The following is a 15130-nucleotide window of genomic DNA, read 5'->3' as shown; positions in this document are numbered from 1 at the left end:
CCACCAGCGCACTTGTACTGCCAGCCTTCAAACTCAGCAGCAAGCAACTGCGGACTACTTGTCTGCCACCATTAGTCGCTAAGGACTGAGAGCAAATGTATAAGGAAAAAGTAATGAAACAGGTGGGTGCAAGTGGAAAGTGGGATAAAACACATGATTTCCCAGGGGCTGGCGAGGTGCTGCAGGGTGGGTAGGAACCTGGCTAAAGGGAGGTGCCACAGAAGGAATGCTCCCTCGCAGAAGGAAGGTCCAGAAGGATCAGGCATTACACCGAAGTTCAACAGGTTCACCCACAAACTTGGCACTAAATTATGGGGTGTACTGGTGAAACTTCCTGATGGCGGGGCTGGGAGGGACAGCCAGGAGGAATGAGGATCAGGACAGCCTAAAAAAAGATTTGCCCGAACTTGAGGACTGGGATAACACGACGGAAGTTGAAGCAGCAAGCAACGAGGTTATGTATTTCGAGAGTACACGATAAATACACCCAGTTTGGGGGGTGTGTGACTTACTGGGTAGGACTGAGTGGAGTACACTTGTGGGTCACCACAAACGAGCGTAAGGTAGTCGTGGGAAAGGCAGCGAGACCCCAAGACAGGGGCTTTCACCTCTGAATTATTTTTCCCGCTCACTCTTCGGGTAGAGCAGGGCCCGTGCGCTCCTCGCGCTCCAGAACAGACGGGAGGGCTAGCCAGGGCTGGCTGTCCTCCCTGGCGGAGGCAACCACCGCAGGCAACGGCTCCGTCCGGGCTAACGGCACTGCTCCCCTCTCTACCAGAAGTCAGCGGGACCCCAGCCCCTTTTTATTTTTGTTTTTGCCTTCTACCTCTCCCACCTCCCCACAGGAGTACCTGAGGAGGCAGGCCGGCACAGCCGGGGGCCCAGCAGGGCCCTGCCGGCCCGGGTACCCACCGCCCGGCCGCGCCGCTGAGGGGAGGCCGGCCCCAAGGCGCGGCGGGGCCCGGTCAGGCAGTCGCGGCGGCGGGGCCCGGTCAGGCAGTCGCGGCGGCGGGACCCGGTCAGGGAGTCGCGGCGGCGGGGCCCGGTCAGGCAGTCGCGGCGGCGGGGCCCGGTCAGGCAGTCGCGGCGGCGGTCCCTCGCTCCTCCTTCCCGCTTCATCCCCGCTCCTCACGCCGGAGCTTCGCCCGCCGCCGCCGTCTCTCCGAGGGCCGGACCCCGCGGCTCTCACCCCGCTCCCGGGGAGGCGGGCCTACCGGCGGCTCCCCGCCCCATTGGCTCACCCTAGGGAGGGAGGCGGGGGACACACACGAGACTCTCCCGGCTCCCCGGCGCCTCATTGGCCGGGGCTGCCCCTTTCCCCCTGAGCTAATTGGCGGAGCGGGCACGGGATCCCCTCGCGGCGGCGGCCGGTAGCGGCGGCGTCCGGTCGGTCACCTGCGGCTGAGGCGGGCGGGCGGGCGGCTGAGGGGAGGCGGCGCCCGCGGTCGGCGGGGCGGGGGGGAACGGCCGGGGAAAGCCGGAGAAACAAAGAACATGGCGAGGAGGGGAGGAGGAGGAGCCTGCGCCCTCCCCTCGCCGGGAAGGGCGCTCCGGGGGCGGACAATGCCCAGCCCGGCCCGCCCCGGACGGCGGCGGCGGCGCCTGAGGGCGGCCCGTCTCCCCCCCCCCCCCCCCGCCCCTCGTCCCCGCCTCCGTGGCAGGGCCCGGCGGGGGGGGCTGGGCCCGGCCCCCGCTCCGCTCCGCCGGACGGGACGGGCTGGAGGAGGAGGAGGAAGGCGGCGGGGAGCGGGCCCGCGGCAAGTTTCGGCCGGAGTGGGAAAGTTGGGCGAGGCCCGGCGGGACCCGGCCAGGTAAGGAACGGGGCAGCGGCGACGGGGGGGGGGGGGCCGGGGTGGGTTCACCGCCTGCGGCCGGGGGCAGCGAGCGAGGGGAGGGGAGGGAGAGGGGGTCGGGGCACCTGCCCCGGGCTGCCGGGCGGTTGCCGTGGGCGAGGCGGGCGGCGGGCTGGGGCCGCAGGTGCGGCGGGGAGGGGGCGGGCGGGTGAGCCCGGAGGGACCCGGGTGCGGGGTTGGTTCGGCAGCCCCCGGCTCCGGGAACTGTTTTAGAAACTTTTGACGGTCGGTCTGTCGGCCCGGCCCCGGTCTGTTGGGAGAACCGGCGCCCGGGGGTTACCTGGCTCCAAAGCCGGCGGGGAACCGCGGTGCGGCCGCCGGTGCCGGCGGGGAAATCCCGGCTGAAATTCCCTTTCCAAAACTGCCCGGAGTCACGGACCTACCTGCGGAGAGGGGCCGGGGCCGCTGCCCCCGGGGAAGGGGAAAACTCCTCGGCCCGTCCTCCTCCCGCAGCCGCACGGAGCGGGAGCCTCTGCCGGTTCTGCTCCGCTCCCCAGGGATCCCTTCGGATCCTCCGGGGTAAACGCCGCTCACGTCCGAACCTTACGGGCTGTTGTCAGGCCTCGGTCGGGATTCTGATCCTTTCACTTTGTACTGAGGTGGAGACTTACTTTTTTTTTTTTTTTTAAACTAACGATTTGAGCATCCAGTTCGAGAGGTGATTTAAATGGATCTGTACTCGGCTTTTCAGCATTAGTTTTAAGATGTCTTGAGCTAGTTACCTGAAATTTGAATTTCCCGAAACGTTGAGAAAAGATGAAAGGTGTTTCGCTGCGCTGACTAAAATCATGATTAATGTGTTCATAATTAATTCTGTTACAGTCCTCCCCTCCCTCCTCCAGATTTACATCCAGGCAGCTCAATTGCATATCAAAAGCCTCTTCTCGTTTTCATGTAGTAAATCATTAGACTTTCAAACTGTTCTTGCTCCTTTTCTTCTCTCTTCACTCGCACCCTGAAGAGTTGAAATGAAATTTTGGGGAGAGAGAGAGAAGAGTGTCTCCGCGTACTTGGTTAGGCACAAGTAATAAAGGCAGCTTAGCGATAGGAAAGCCAGGAGCGTAAATAGCCATTATTTTCTCTCCAGGGTTAATTAGTTATCATCTTTATATCTGCGCATGTAAGGATAGGATGGATAGAATTTTAAGGTGAAAGTGGCACAGCAGCTTTGGAAGGTACTGTTACACATCGCCCCAACTTAAGAAGAATATCTCTTTAAAATGTGTTGACATTTAATTGACCTTTGAAAGTTCATTCTGTTAATCATACTCAAAGCGCTAAAGCTATGGTTGACTGATCTGGTGTTCGTACATTCAGCCGTGCTCAGCATATAAATTCTGCAGCATAATTGCTACTTATTGAGCAAGAGTTTCTTTTCTTCTCCGAAAATGAGAAAGTTTTGCTTCGCCTCTGGCTGGGTGCTACGGGTAGAGTTGTGAATCCAAATGCTTTCCTGCCATCAGTTGTTGTGGCGGGTGTGGCCTCCAGCCAGGCAAGAAATTCCTTTGCTGAAACTGTGTTTTTCTCCTTCCTGAGGCCGCACATAGGGCAAGGTAACCTTGAAGGTTACTTCTGTGTCTGCTGGGAGTCAAACCACAACGGTTCACTTTTTTTTTTTTTTTTTTTTCTTTTAAGCTCTTCTAAACTCCAGCTGTTTGGGTGGAGAAGGCTGAGTTTAAATAGGTTGATTGCAGAAGGTAACAATGACCGCCCACGCCCCCCCAAAAAAACCCCAAAATCCTGGCTTTTAAAGTCAAACCTAATAGACCCATGTTCAAATGCATGCTACCTGCTTTATGGCTGTTGTCCATAGCTTTGTTGTAACCAAGACTCATATAGATACTGAGAATGGAAGTGTTACGTATAAGGTTGCTATTGAAAGATCTGGGTAAAGATTAATTTCTATTATGTTCACTTTCCAAAGGATAGGTTTCCCAGTGAGGTCAATATCACTAGCAATATTTTTCGTGTGTCAAGACCTCTTGTGTCATATGTTGAATTTATAAGTCTATCTGTTTCCTCATGCGAAGGGAGGGAAATACTAAATGTTAAATGCGGTGTCTGTGATTCCTAATAGATCATTAGCTCTTTGCTGTTACCATTGAAAACTAATTAATAGCTCTTAATTATAAATCTACTTATGAAGTTAGAGCCCTGGCAGTGCTGCTTTTCTAAGTACTTTTCTAAGCTATTTTCTCAATGCTGCTTTTGTAGCTGGAATCCCCTTCCCTAACCACAAAGTCAGATGTGAAGTTCAAGCTGTGTTTGCAGCCGAGTCACTGCCCTGCCGCTCTGTAGGGTTAGGAGCTGTTAAACCCCGGGGAGGGGGGGGTCATCCGAGGGAGTGCTTTCATCAGGGCTGCGTCCACCATCCTGCAAGTGCTTTGAATACTAAGAAGAGATCCTGTGGTTGAGTTTTGTTTGTTTTAGCACAATAGATACAAGTGCTGCATGTGATTCGTTTCACTGAATCTTTAGAAAGCTGAGCGAAGATAAATATGCCAACAGCGTGTCTGTACTTTCTGTACAGTTGACGGAAGGAGGAGGCAAGAAATCCAAGGGAGCTTAAGGGCTGGAGCGTGCAGATGCCCGACCTGCAGCTGCTCGCATGCCCGGTAGCCCAGGGTTGGCACCTGCTCCGTCTGGATGACGCGCAGGGAGAGGCCGTGCAAGGTGTCCTCCGGCCACCGCGGAGGACAAGGAGCAGAGTGCCTCAGCTGGCCACCGGGACACGTAGCGAGAGATCTGCCACGCAGGCCAGCTCTCGTGGAGGCTTAGGTCGTGGGTCTAGCTGGGCGAAGGTGTCGGTCCATTCGTATTATTTGCAGTTGCAAACGCTGTCCTGCAACGAGACGCCTGAGCAGGGTCCCCTTTTCCAAAGGCTCTTCTTTAGGTCATCTTGCTGATTTGGAGGAGTGATTTGAATGTGTTGTTCTCCTGGGTGGCAGGAGGTCCTGGGCTGAGCCTCTCCTGTTGAAATCGCTGGACAAAGCACGGATGGCATCACCACAAGGGCAAAGGCATTCAAGTGGGGTAATGAAAGCAGACCTAGGAGGGCTTTAAACCTGAACGCTTCTTGTCCTAGTAATTTTTATTATACAAAAAGGTTTGTGGTGCAGCCAGTCCATGCCCAAACTCCTGATTTTATTGTTGGGGTAAAGGACAGATCTGGAAGTTCCACTTTGAAAAGCATGTTCCTGCATTTTGGCCGTTGAAGTGTGACAGGGTGAGCAGGGGATTTGAGAACCGCGTGGAGGTTTGGATGCGCGGTACTGGTTCAAGCAATGTTACGAAGGCTTCAGTGTTGGTACACGTACCCACTGGGAGAAGGTTGTGTGCTGGAAGGGTAGTAGCAGCTTAGCACGCATGTTTAAAGTTTTATTCATATCTAAAACTCTGTCAGGCACCTAAACCCTTGAGGGTTAAGAGGGAGAGTCTTATGAAGGTGATGGCTGATGTTCTTCATATCTGCATTCCTAGATTACTCTGAGGAGGATAATGTGAAGTCATTTCACTGAAGATTATGGCATTGCATGAAAGGAATGTAACATCGGGCCATAAATTAACAGAAACAAGAAAAGCTCATTCTCGGCTCTGGTTTGTTAATCCAGCCGTTTGCATATATAACCCTTTGCACCAAGAACTTGCACTGCATAAATGTACCTTTTACAATAACAGAACCTACCGCAGCAAGTACATTTTTTCAGAGAAAAGTTCCCCTTCTCTTTTATACTCAGGTGTGTGGAAAAGAAGTTGTACATTATTCTCTAAGACTGTTTTTGCCTGTAATGCTTCATGTTGAATAAAACAGACAATATCGAGGTCTTGATCAGCATTAGTCCAACAGATGCCTTTCCTCTGTAACCATTTGAAATTTAAAAGAAGCACGAGTTGGAGTGCAAATGCAGATGGGTGTAGTTGCATTTTAACATACTCACCGGTCAAGGTGAGCCCAAGCCGTCCTAATGTGCCATGCTTGACATAAGCCAAAGGGGATTAGTTATTAATACATTTGAAAAGTAAAGTCTGGTCTTGCTTCAATGTTTTCCTTCAATGACACATGTTCAAAATAAAAGCTTTGGTGACAAGTTGATTATAAACTTTCTACGAGTCTAAGCAACTGAGAGCTGTTCTTGGAGCTGTCAAGATAGGTTCTAATAGCTCTAATTTTTAGCTGACTATGAAAGCTATATTTATCCACTGGGGATTTTCCTTGCTAATAAACATCAGAAAAGTTTTTTGGATAGAAATCTATCTCGTAGGTGTCCTCCTGTCCCCTTTTCTGTAACTTCTGGGCTATTATTTCTGCTGATCAGGAGCAAAATGCAGTTACATCACTTGTTTGCATCTGTAGAAGGCTGTGTGGGGGCAGCACTTAGAGTAGTTCTTTATGACTTATACTGGAAATTTTGGGGTGAAGGTGGGAAAGGAGGATGAGTTTAGGTTCCCAATGCCTGAAGCTAGCAGTAGGGTTTCTTCTGTCTTTGTGCTCTCTCCCTACCCCCCCCCCCCCCCCCCCCCCCCCATCCCTGGTCTCTCACATGGGGCTCTGTGGTCAGTCTAATGCTTTCTTCTCTCTTCGTAGGACTAAATTGTTTCTCTTTTTAACTTGGTGGATGTTTTTTCCATGTGCATATTAGTCTCTTGTAGCTTCTGCTTCTGGAAAGCTGGCAGGAAAGACCCTTTCACACTGATGAGAATACAGGTTAAGAGAAATTTGAAAGTGTAACATCAACAGGATTCAGGTTCATGGCCCTGTCAGTATGATGTCAGCATTTTATCTGATTGGTCAGAGTATTTAATTAAAAACTGTGGGAACAAGCAAGTGTTTAACTTCCTTGAGGCTGATGTTCAGCCTCGTTCTGTTCCCGCACGCCATAAGCCTGGTTATACCCAGAGAAGGGGGGGCTGTTGGAAATAAATGAAGAATGGGACTTGAGTAGGTGTATTGCCCCAGCCTGTATGTGTGCAAAGGTTAATGCATGTGCTGCACATGAACTCTAGTTTTGTTCTTTAAATGTTGCTGTTACGTTTTACTTGCATAGTGCTATGAATAAACAAACATTTTGTAAATTACTTTAGCACATGGTGTTGTTAACAAAGTTGCTTTCTGCACACTTTTAGTGGATGTGTTTCTTAACACAGTACCCAGGAGTTCTCTTGCATCTAGCACTAATTTCTGGTAAAGCTCAAGTACCTTTGGGACAAGAGTAATCAATGTATTGCACAACCTCATAGGTAAAAAAACGTAAGTTGAAGCCTTGCAGACTCTTCTGCAGCATCTGGGGCTTGGGCTTATGCAGTTCACTATGGATCACGTTATGTAAAAATAGCCTTGGGGTCAGAGGCTGTATTTGTTTTGATCTACAGGAGACGAAGGACAAACATGATGATTGTGCTAATTATTCTGAGTCTTTATGTCCCAATTGTGTGTTTGAGCTCTGTACAAGGGAAGGAGTGATGGGAAGAGAAAAATGGCTTTCCCTGTATTTCCAAGGGAGTTGGGATGGGTGCTGCGTCCTGGCTATGGGCAAGCAGAATCGATTCCTGCATTAATTACCAGACCCTGAAATCAGAAATACGAGGGTAAACTTGTAGCGTGTGAGGTGTGGCTCACTGGACCAATGCAAGGATTGGAGTTCCAGTCCCTGCTTTTCTTCAAGAGTACAGCAGGGTATATAATACATTCCCCAGAGATGTGACTTCAGAGCAGATTAGATGTCCTGAATAAAGGACATAAGAAATGTGAGTTAGGAGACAGTTTGCAAAATACAGGATGGAAGCGTCCTAGAAATTCTTGGAATATGTTGGGGCAGAGTTTTGTGTTTGAGGATGGCTCTGGTCAGCCCAAACATATGTTCCCTCCTGTGTGCAGGAATCTCGGATATGGACCACCTGCTGCCTGTAGTGCGAGTCCCCTGTGCCAGAGGCTTGTTCTCACTGCAGCTGTATTTCGCCTTCCCTTTGAATATGGACAGTGAGGCTGATTATAGGTAGTTTGTTCACCCTGTTAAATCTGGTATGTTACGCTCTCTTGGGTAATGCTTCTCCCAAATAACCATGAGAAGGCGCTATTGCCATTGGGGGCTGTTTCCTTGTCCAGTATACGCTCTTGATTCTTGTGTTGAGCCAGTACATGGTCTTTGTATTTATCTGAAATAGAAAACCACTGACTTAAACGTTCTGCCTTGGGAACTGACACAGCAATGCATACTTATGCACAGCTTCAGGCCAGTCACCTGCTCTGCTCCGCGGTGGAACAGCAACCGGCAGGGCAGTCAGTCGGTTCTGCCAACAAGCAGGGTAATGCTCTGTGCCACCCGGGCATCACCCGCTTCTGCCGGCTGATACGAAAGGACAGTGGAGCCCATTGCACCTTCCTTTCTGGCCAGTACGTAAGGTTTGTGGCCTTCACAGTGATGCCCTCGTGACACTGACATGTAGAGTAGTAAACACCACTGTATTGTTCACTGATTCTATACCAGAGCATAAATATTGCTGATTTCCCTCCTTAGCTTTCACTTGTTGCTGGAGCTGGTTGATTGACAGAGATGTGTTTATCAAAGGCATCCTCATTTCATGCGGTCACGTACTGGTTCAGGTACCTTCAAAAGGTGTCAGGAGTGCAAATCGATAAATAATATATTTTGAATATATACATTTCAGTTAATAAGCCCTACTTACTGCATATCTTTTGCTTTTGTTGTGTGCTCATAACTGAGATTCCAGAACTGTCACGTGCATATCCTTCTCCTTTTACAGATTGGTTTACTTTAGTTCCCCTTATTGTGTTCTTTCTATGCTCTTCTCAATCTCTGTTTGTCTATTTCTTTGGTTTTCTCCTAATAATCTGGTTCTGTCTTGTGTGTGTGTGTCTGTCCGTCCATCCATCTACAGAGGGGTTTTGTATGTCCCTTTTCCTCCAGAATGACTGCATGAATAAATTCCTTCTCTTTCTTAAAGGCTTAACTAGGAGGACTCTGGGGATTTTGCTTTTCTGAAGTGATGCTTAATCTCAGATTTATTGTGTGGTTGGTTTTGTTGTGTAATCTGTACATTTCTTAAAATAATAAATAAGAGAAGTTGTTATGCCTGTCTCTGGTGGGAAATTTAACTGCTTCAACACAGGTTCTGAATACTTATGCTACCTTGGCAGTTAACCTTTATCTCCTATAATTGAGAGACAGCTGCATTCAGGAGTAATGTGTCACTTTAAACACAGTCGAAGTTTTAAATGACTATACCAGAAAAGGACACAGTTTTAATAATGGTTGTTAAAAGCTATCTGACTTCTTGCAGACAGTCCTAATAATGAGAACTATGTGATCTGAACTACTGGAATTACAATAACTTCTGTTCATGTGTGTGATACAGATTCCTGGAAACCTGAGGAGCAGTCTTCAGCGGCCAAAGAATGCAATTCTCCCCAGAGGTGTGGGTATCTCGCGTGAAGGGGACTGAAGTAGGATCAGCTAGTATCCAAGAAGTAAGTTCTTGTTTTTTCTCCAGATATATTTCTACTGAGGTCCACAGTAGTATTCATTCACCTAGACGGATTAAAAGCTGATTAAAATCCCCAATGATTAGATATTGGGGAGAGACTCTTGGGAAGAGGCTCAAGAAAATGCACTACATGTTGTTCATACTTTTACCAATAGTTTTGACATCTCGTTCCCAAACATTTGGATGTTCTGTATGTCATTTGGTGCATAATTTCAACTGCTTGTCTGCAACTGTCTGCTCAGTGCAGGGGGAGCCTGCTTCTTCAGGCATTTTAGAGCGAGTTCAAATGCAGATGGGAGAGTTGGATTAATCGGCAACAGTTGGAGATACTCATGCTGTATCATAACAGCTGTGAACTTGAGTTCATATAAGTAATGTGTGCTTAATCTTCCTGTGCTGTCAGTGACAGGAAGAGGAGGAATAATTTTTTCCCATATTTAATGATGATCTTAAGGCTTTTGACAAGCAAATTTGAAAATGTATGCTACAAAGCAAGTTAGGAAGCAATTGCCACAAGTCAAGTTTTTTCAAGTTCTATGCAGCTTTGAATTTGTGTTTATATCTGTTAGTATTCCAGTGTTATTCTAATATGATTAAAAACTAATTTACCTGTCTGAGTTTCCATATCACCTCATCTGTATGGAAGGTAATGGAAAAATGCGAAGGCCTTGTTTTTGAATTCTAGCAGCACTTGGATAATTTTGGTTTAGTTGCTTTTTTTTTTTTGTGTGTGTGAGGGTTTCTTTCTTTTCTTTTCTCTATCATAGAAACATAGAATGGTTTGGGTTGGAAGGGACCTTAAAGACCATCTAGGTCCAATCACCCCTGCCATGGGCAGGGACACCTTCCACTAGACCAGGTTGCTCAAAGCCCCATCCAACCTGGCCTTGAACATTTCCAGGGATGGGGCAGCCATAACCTCTCTGGGCAATCTGTTCCAGAGCCTCACCACCCTCACGGTGAAGAACTTCTTCCTTACATCTGATCTAAATGTACCCTCTTGCAGTTTAAAGCCGTTACCCCTTGTCCTATCACTACCTGCCCTTGTAAAAAGTCCCTCTCCAGCTTTGTCGTAGTCCCCCTTTAGGTACTGGCAGGCTGCTATAAGGTCTCCCCAGAGCCTTCTCTTCTCCAGGCTGAACAACCCCAACCCTCTCAGCCTGTCTTCACAGGAGAGGTGCTCCAGCCCCTGATCATCTTTGTGGCCCTCCTCTGGACACGCTCCAACAGGTCCATGTCCTTCTCATGTTGGGGACCCCAGAGCTGGACGCAGTACTGCAGGTGGGGTCTCACAATAATCCAGTAATCTCACTAATAATCCATTCATCTTGCTTGGAAATTTCAGAAGAGTGAGAAAAAAACAATTGAAATTTTTTTTTAACTGAATGGTGCTTAGGCACCACCAGTTTTCCCCTTTCTCCTTCGGTGACATGTAAATTCATTAAGACATTGGAAGGTTAGAATGTTGTTCATTTTTTCTTACCTCTATTTGTTCAAAACCTTATCAAGATCAGCATATATCAAGGCCTGTTAATTGATACTCGAGTCTTGGATGCTTTCTGCCTAAGCACCTCTATACGAATACTGTACAAATTAAAAAACAGAGCAGTAAAGATAACTGATTGCATTCTCTTGCCTGACAGTCCATACTCTGTGCTAAAATGCCTCACAGTTTTAGACTGACCTTGCTTTGACTTTCATACAGATATGATCTGTTTGATGTCTTTTAAAAGCGGAAAGGAAGCCATACATGGAGTGGAACTACACATTGTTGCTGACATAATGTCCTTCATCTAATTAATTCCAAGTAGTAGGATTGTATAGTCTCCCTACTTTTCCCCCCTTTATGTTGTAGATATTAGGCCGGTGCATTTACAAATGCAAGGCTTATCTCTGGTTCATGACTAGGTGTAATTAAGCTGAAATCTTTTAATTCTGCAATCAGTGATATGCACCTAAGGATTTTGTTGTTGTTGTTGCCTTTTTTTTTTTTTTTTTTTTTACAGTCCATATATATTGTCTTGCAAGGTGACTATTTGTGTTTTTCTTAGCTGGCTTGTGATAAACAAGATGGAACTTGCCAGAAGAGGAACTCTTTTTTTCCTTTTTTTCAGAAGTATTGTTATAGGAAATATATTTTCTTACCCTCCTGTCCTTCAGTAGACCTCATGCAGGGATGTCAGTACCTCCTCGCCTTGGCAGCTTTGTGAAGTTGGGCACCTTACTGAGAGTTTCATAGCTTGTCCTGGTAACTCTGCTAAGGAGAGGGTGAGTGGATCCCGTGGCTCTGGCGTGGTATACAGATGCCAAGTGCTAGGAATTCCTGGAATGTGGAGTTGTGCAGCGCTGATAAAGTTTGCTTTGTTTCCCTAGTGACTTGACCCATTGAGAAAATGTGGTTCCCTAGGAAGCTTTAATAGCTCAAAGTTGGTATTGAATAAAGGGAAAGGCCCCAACATAATTCTGCTTGTTTTCACCTGCTGCCTGAAAGATTAATTTTCTTAACCTTAGTATAGAAAATATAACCCTGAGTTTTGAAAGTGATTTATAGAGATCCTTCACACTTATCAGTTTGAGTAAATACGCCGCGGGCTTCTGCGTTCCAGCTATGGTCTTTTCATAACCTACTTGGTTTACAGTGTGGTAATTTCATTTGGGGGCAAGAAAGTTTCACCGAAAAAACACCTTCTAATTAGAGTGATATAATCACTCTGCTTGCCTGCTGCGGTTTCATATGACTTCAGAAAAATAGTTGAGTGATTAATCTTTAATTTTCCCCATCATTAACTTAATAAGGAAATGGGAGATAGAATGAAAAACAAACAGCAGAACTGTACAACCGGGACGTTATTATGCCAAATCTTTTTGGCTTTTTCATTTGGTGAGAAATGCCATTCTGCCAACTATGTGAAGTGTGGCAGCAACTGCTTAGCTCAGATAATTTGTAGAAATCTTCTAACAGGTTTGAACTTTATTGAAGCCTTTGCGGAGTTTGCTACAAGACTTCCTTCCTCTTCCCCACAGTCCCCTGTGGGTTGGGTGGTTTTTTTCCACGGTTTTAATTGGAAGCAAGTGTTGCATAAACTAACTTATAGTATCACATAATTCCCTCGCATCCACTTTTCTGTTGGGAAGGAATCCATCCTAGACACTGTAGTGAAATACCCTTAGAAAGGGTTTGGTTCTATTTTCGTGCTGGCTGCTATCTTTAGTCACTGTGTTGATAAGCAAACTTAGTTGTGGAGTAGTGCAGTTTATGTAATGACGGGATTGCTCTAGTCTCTTGGAGAACAAAACAAAAGCAACAGTCGAAGCAAGTTGCTCTTTTCATCTCTATTTTAATTCTTACTGGATGTAAAATAGGCAACATACTTCTGGAAGTGTAATGCTTGAAGAGAAAATACGCCTGGCTGTTTGCAAATGTCCCTCTGGAAGTCGTACTTTATTTCATTTGTAAATACTTATGAAAACGGTCCTGCGTACGTCTGTGGGTAGCAAGACAGCAACAGAAGTTGTAGCGATCTTAACTAACCTGCTCGGAGGCCTCTGCATGTTAATAATATAAAGTAAACAGCTGAGGAATGTGTATTGCTGTTGACAGTGAGCGACTGTAAACATCCTCGACTGGAAGCTGTGAAGCAGCAGATGGGGCTTTCAGTCGGATGTTTGCAGCTGCCAACTGCCACAGACGTCAAGAAATGTTTGACACCTAAAGCATAGTTGTCTGTTTAAAACTTCTATTTGGTTTATCACAGACATATGAATTTAGGCCAAACTGCGTACTGCTTAATCTTTCTTGTGAAGTCTGTGTCTGAATATCTAGAAGTTATCCAACCTCTGGTAGGAAAAAGAGCAAAAATGGAATCAATTAGGTTATATTTGTAACTGCAAACTCAATTCTAAGTTTTCAGAGGTGAGTTTCTGTGCAGCTTGCTTGGCTGTACAGGTTGCTTGGCTTCGTTTCCAGACTCTGCTACAAAGTTTTTACAAGATTATTTCATATATTTAGCATCTCTGCAATGGTTCATTTAGAATTTGAAATCCTAAGCCTTGTAGGAAGCAGTCACTTAGAGGAGTTATGGAAACTAAAAATGCACCAATTAAAGCAACTGTGGAAAGGAAAAGTATGAAGAAAACCTTTTTCCTGGATGAGGCCCAACCCTACAAAATGATGGGGAGGTGAGGGAGATTTCATGCAGCCAGGTTCATCTCTGATGTACCACAGCATCTCAGCTGTCTGAGGTTCAGTGATCCTCCCCCTTCTCCCTTTCCTTTCATTCTCCTTCCCTCCTCCCTTTCAAAAAGAGGAGGAAGTGCTGAATGCTGATTCATACTTTTCTAGAAGTCGGTTGAGACAATTTCAAGACTCCGGTCCTGCCAACTAGTTTTATGTGTGGGTGGACCCCTGTGCTTAAATATGACCCCAGGACATTAGAGAACAGTTTATGTGATTGGGACGGTATTTAACGATGATTGCTATCATACCAGAAAAAGAGCAGTGAGGTTGTAGCATATAACTGATTTAAGTTGATACTGAAAGCACTGGTGTATTCACTCTTGAGAGAAGATATGCATCTTGTCGGTATGTATGTTAAATATCTACGCCTTCAGTAAAGAGCATTTTGTTGTTAACTTGTTTTTTCTTGTCGTCGGTATCCTTGTTTCTCATATATGTATGCATGCTCATATAAAAGTATGAGGGGACATAATCTAAACATTAATCTGTCCCTTTATGTTTCACATGAGACACAGATAACTTAAGATTCTGTGGAGTTTCTGACTTTTTTTTAAAGGAGCTAATGTCCTGGTCGGAGTTGTTATAAAACATTATTGACGTGTAGGTAGCTAAAGCAGTGTGTGCAGTGTCAAAAAAGCATGCTCTATATTTGAGGAGACTTCACTAATCCATGCTTTGCAAATAGCTTTCAGTGTAGATTCATACACTTGCCGTAGATTCAGCTTACATTGTGTTTCAGTAGCACTTAAAGGCTCCTGTAAGGATTAACACTGTACATCATCTTGCGTGTTTCACTGTCAGTAGTAAGGTACAAGCTCTCCCAACAAGGGATTACAGTCTAATTCAAGACCAGCGGCATCAAAGTGGAATCCAGATGATGTGGGCAGGGGACAAACTGGAAGAGTGAGAGGAAAACCAGGGGGCAGAGGGATGGTCTTCGGAGTAACTGTCTGTGTGTGTAGGTGGCTTTGAGATGTCTGCCTAATTAAAATGAAGACAGAAGACATATCTTCTTAGCCAGTTATTTGTCTGGCTATAAATATTGTGAAAGGTGATGGTTTGGTTGGATGGTACGTGCATTTGAAGTTAGGACAGACACTGATGAAGCTGTGTTTTCAGGTTGATCTTTTTTTCTAAGTACAGCAGAGGGAGCAGGTGAAATGGGCGGAGGTTTCCAAAAGCCTTTTCTTGCAAATCTGAGAAACTCTGAAAAGCTTGTAGTGAACTCGGAAGAAGAGTCAATATGAATACAACATTTGACTTAAAAGTATTGCAAACTTAGTGATGTACTACTGACCAAGTTCAGGGCCAAGGTAGATGTCTACGTTCACTGTAGAAGTAGCTGAATTTTCTGTGAGTATCTATGGCAAAAGAGAAACGGGAATTACTGACAACAGTGAGGTTATATTTGTGAATGATAGAGATGGGTGTTACTGTTGACAGTAACTGACTGTAGGACAGTAATGAAGAGAGTTGAAGTTCAACAAAGTTTTTAGGTGAGTGCTTCTGCAACCTTTCTGGGCTTAAAACTGGCTTT

At 46.3% G+C, this 15130-nt stretch overlaps 1 long non-coding RNA gene across 2 annotated transcripts in view; it reads left to right on the top strand.

Annotated features, from left to right (window-relative positions):
* Positions 1 to 1304: 1304 nt before the first annotated feature.
* Positions 1305 to 15130, top strand: part of LOC138689530 (uncharacterized) — a 69663-nt gene continuing 55837 nt past the window's right edge. Inside the window, exons 1-2 of one of the 2 annotated variants that reach the window (XR_011328365.1) lie at positions 1305 to 1811; positions 9228 to 9339. This is a non-coding gene — a long non-coding RNA (uncharacterized lncRNA). The remainder of the gene's footprint in view (positions 1812 to 9227; positions 9340 to 15130) is intronic. The other variant, XR_011328366.1, reaches the window with a different exon arrangement.

The sequence above is a fragment of the Haliaeetus albicilla genome, chromosome 17 (genome assembly GCF_947461875.1).
Source record: "Haliaeetus albicilla chromosome 17, bHalAlb1.1, whole genome shotgun sequence".
NCBI lineage: Eukaryota > Metazoa > Chordata > Aves > Accipitriformes > Accipitridae > Haliaeetus > Haliaeetus albicilla.
The sequence above is the reverse complement of the archived record's forward strand: the minus strand, read 5'-3'. Positions and strand labels throughout refer to the sequence as shown.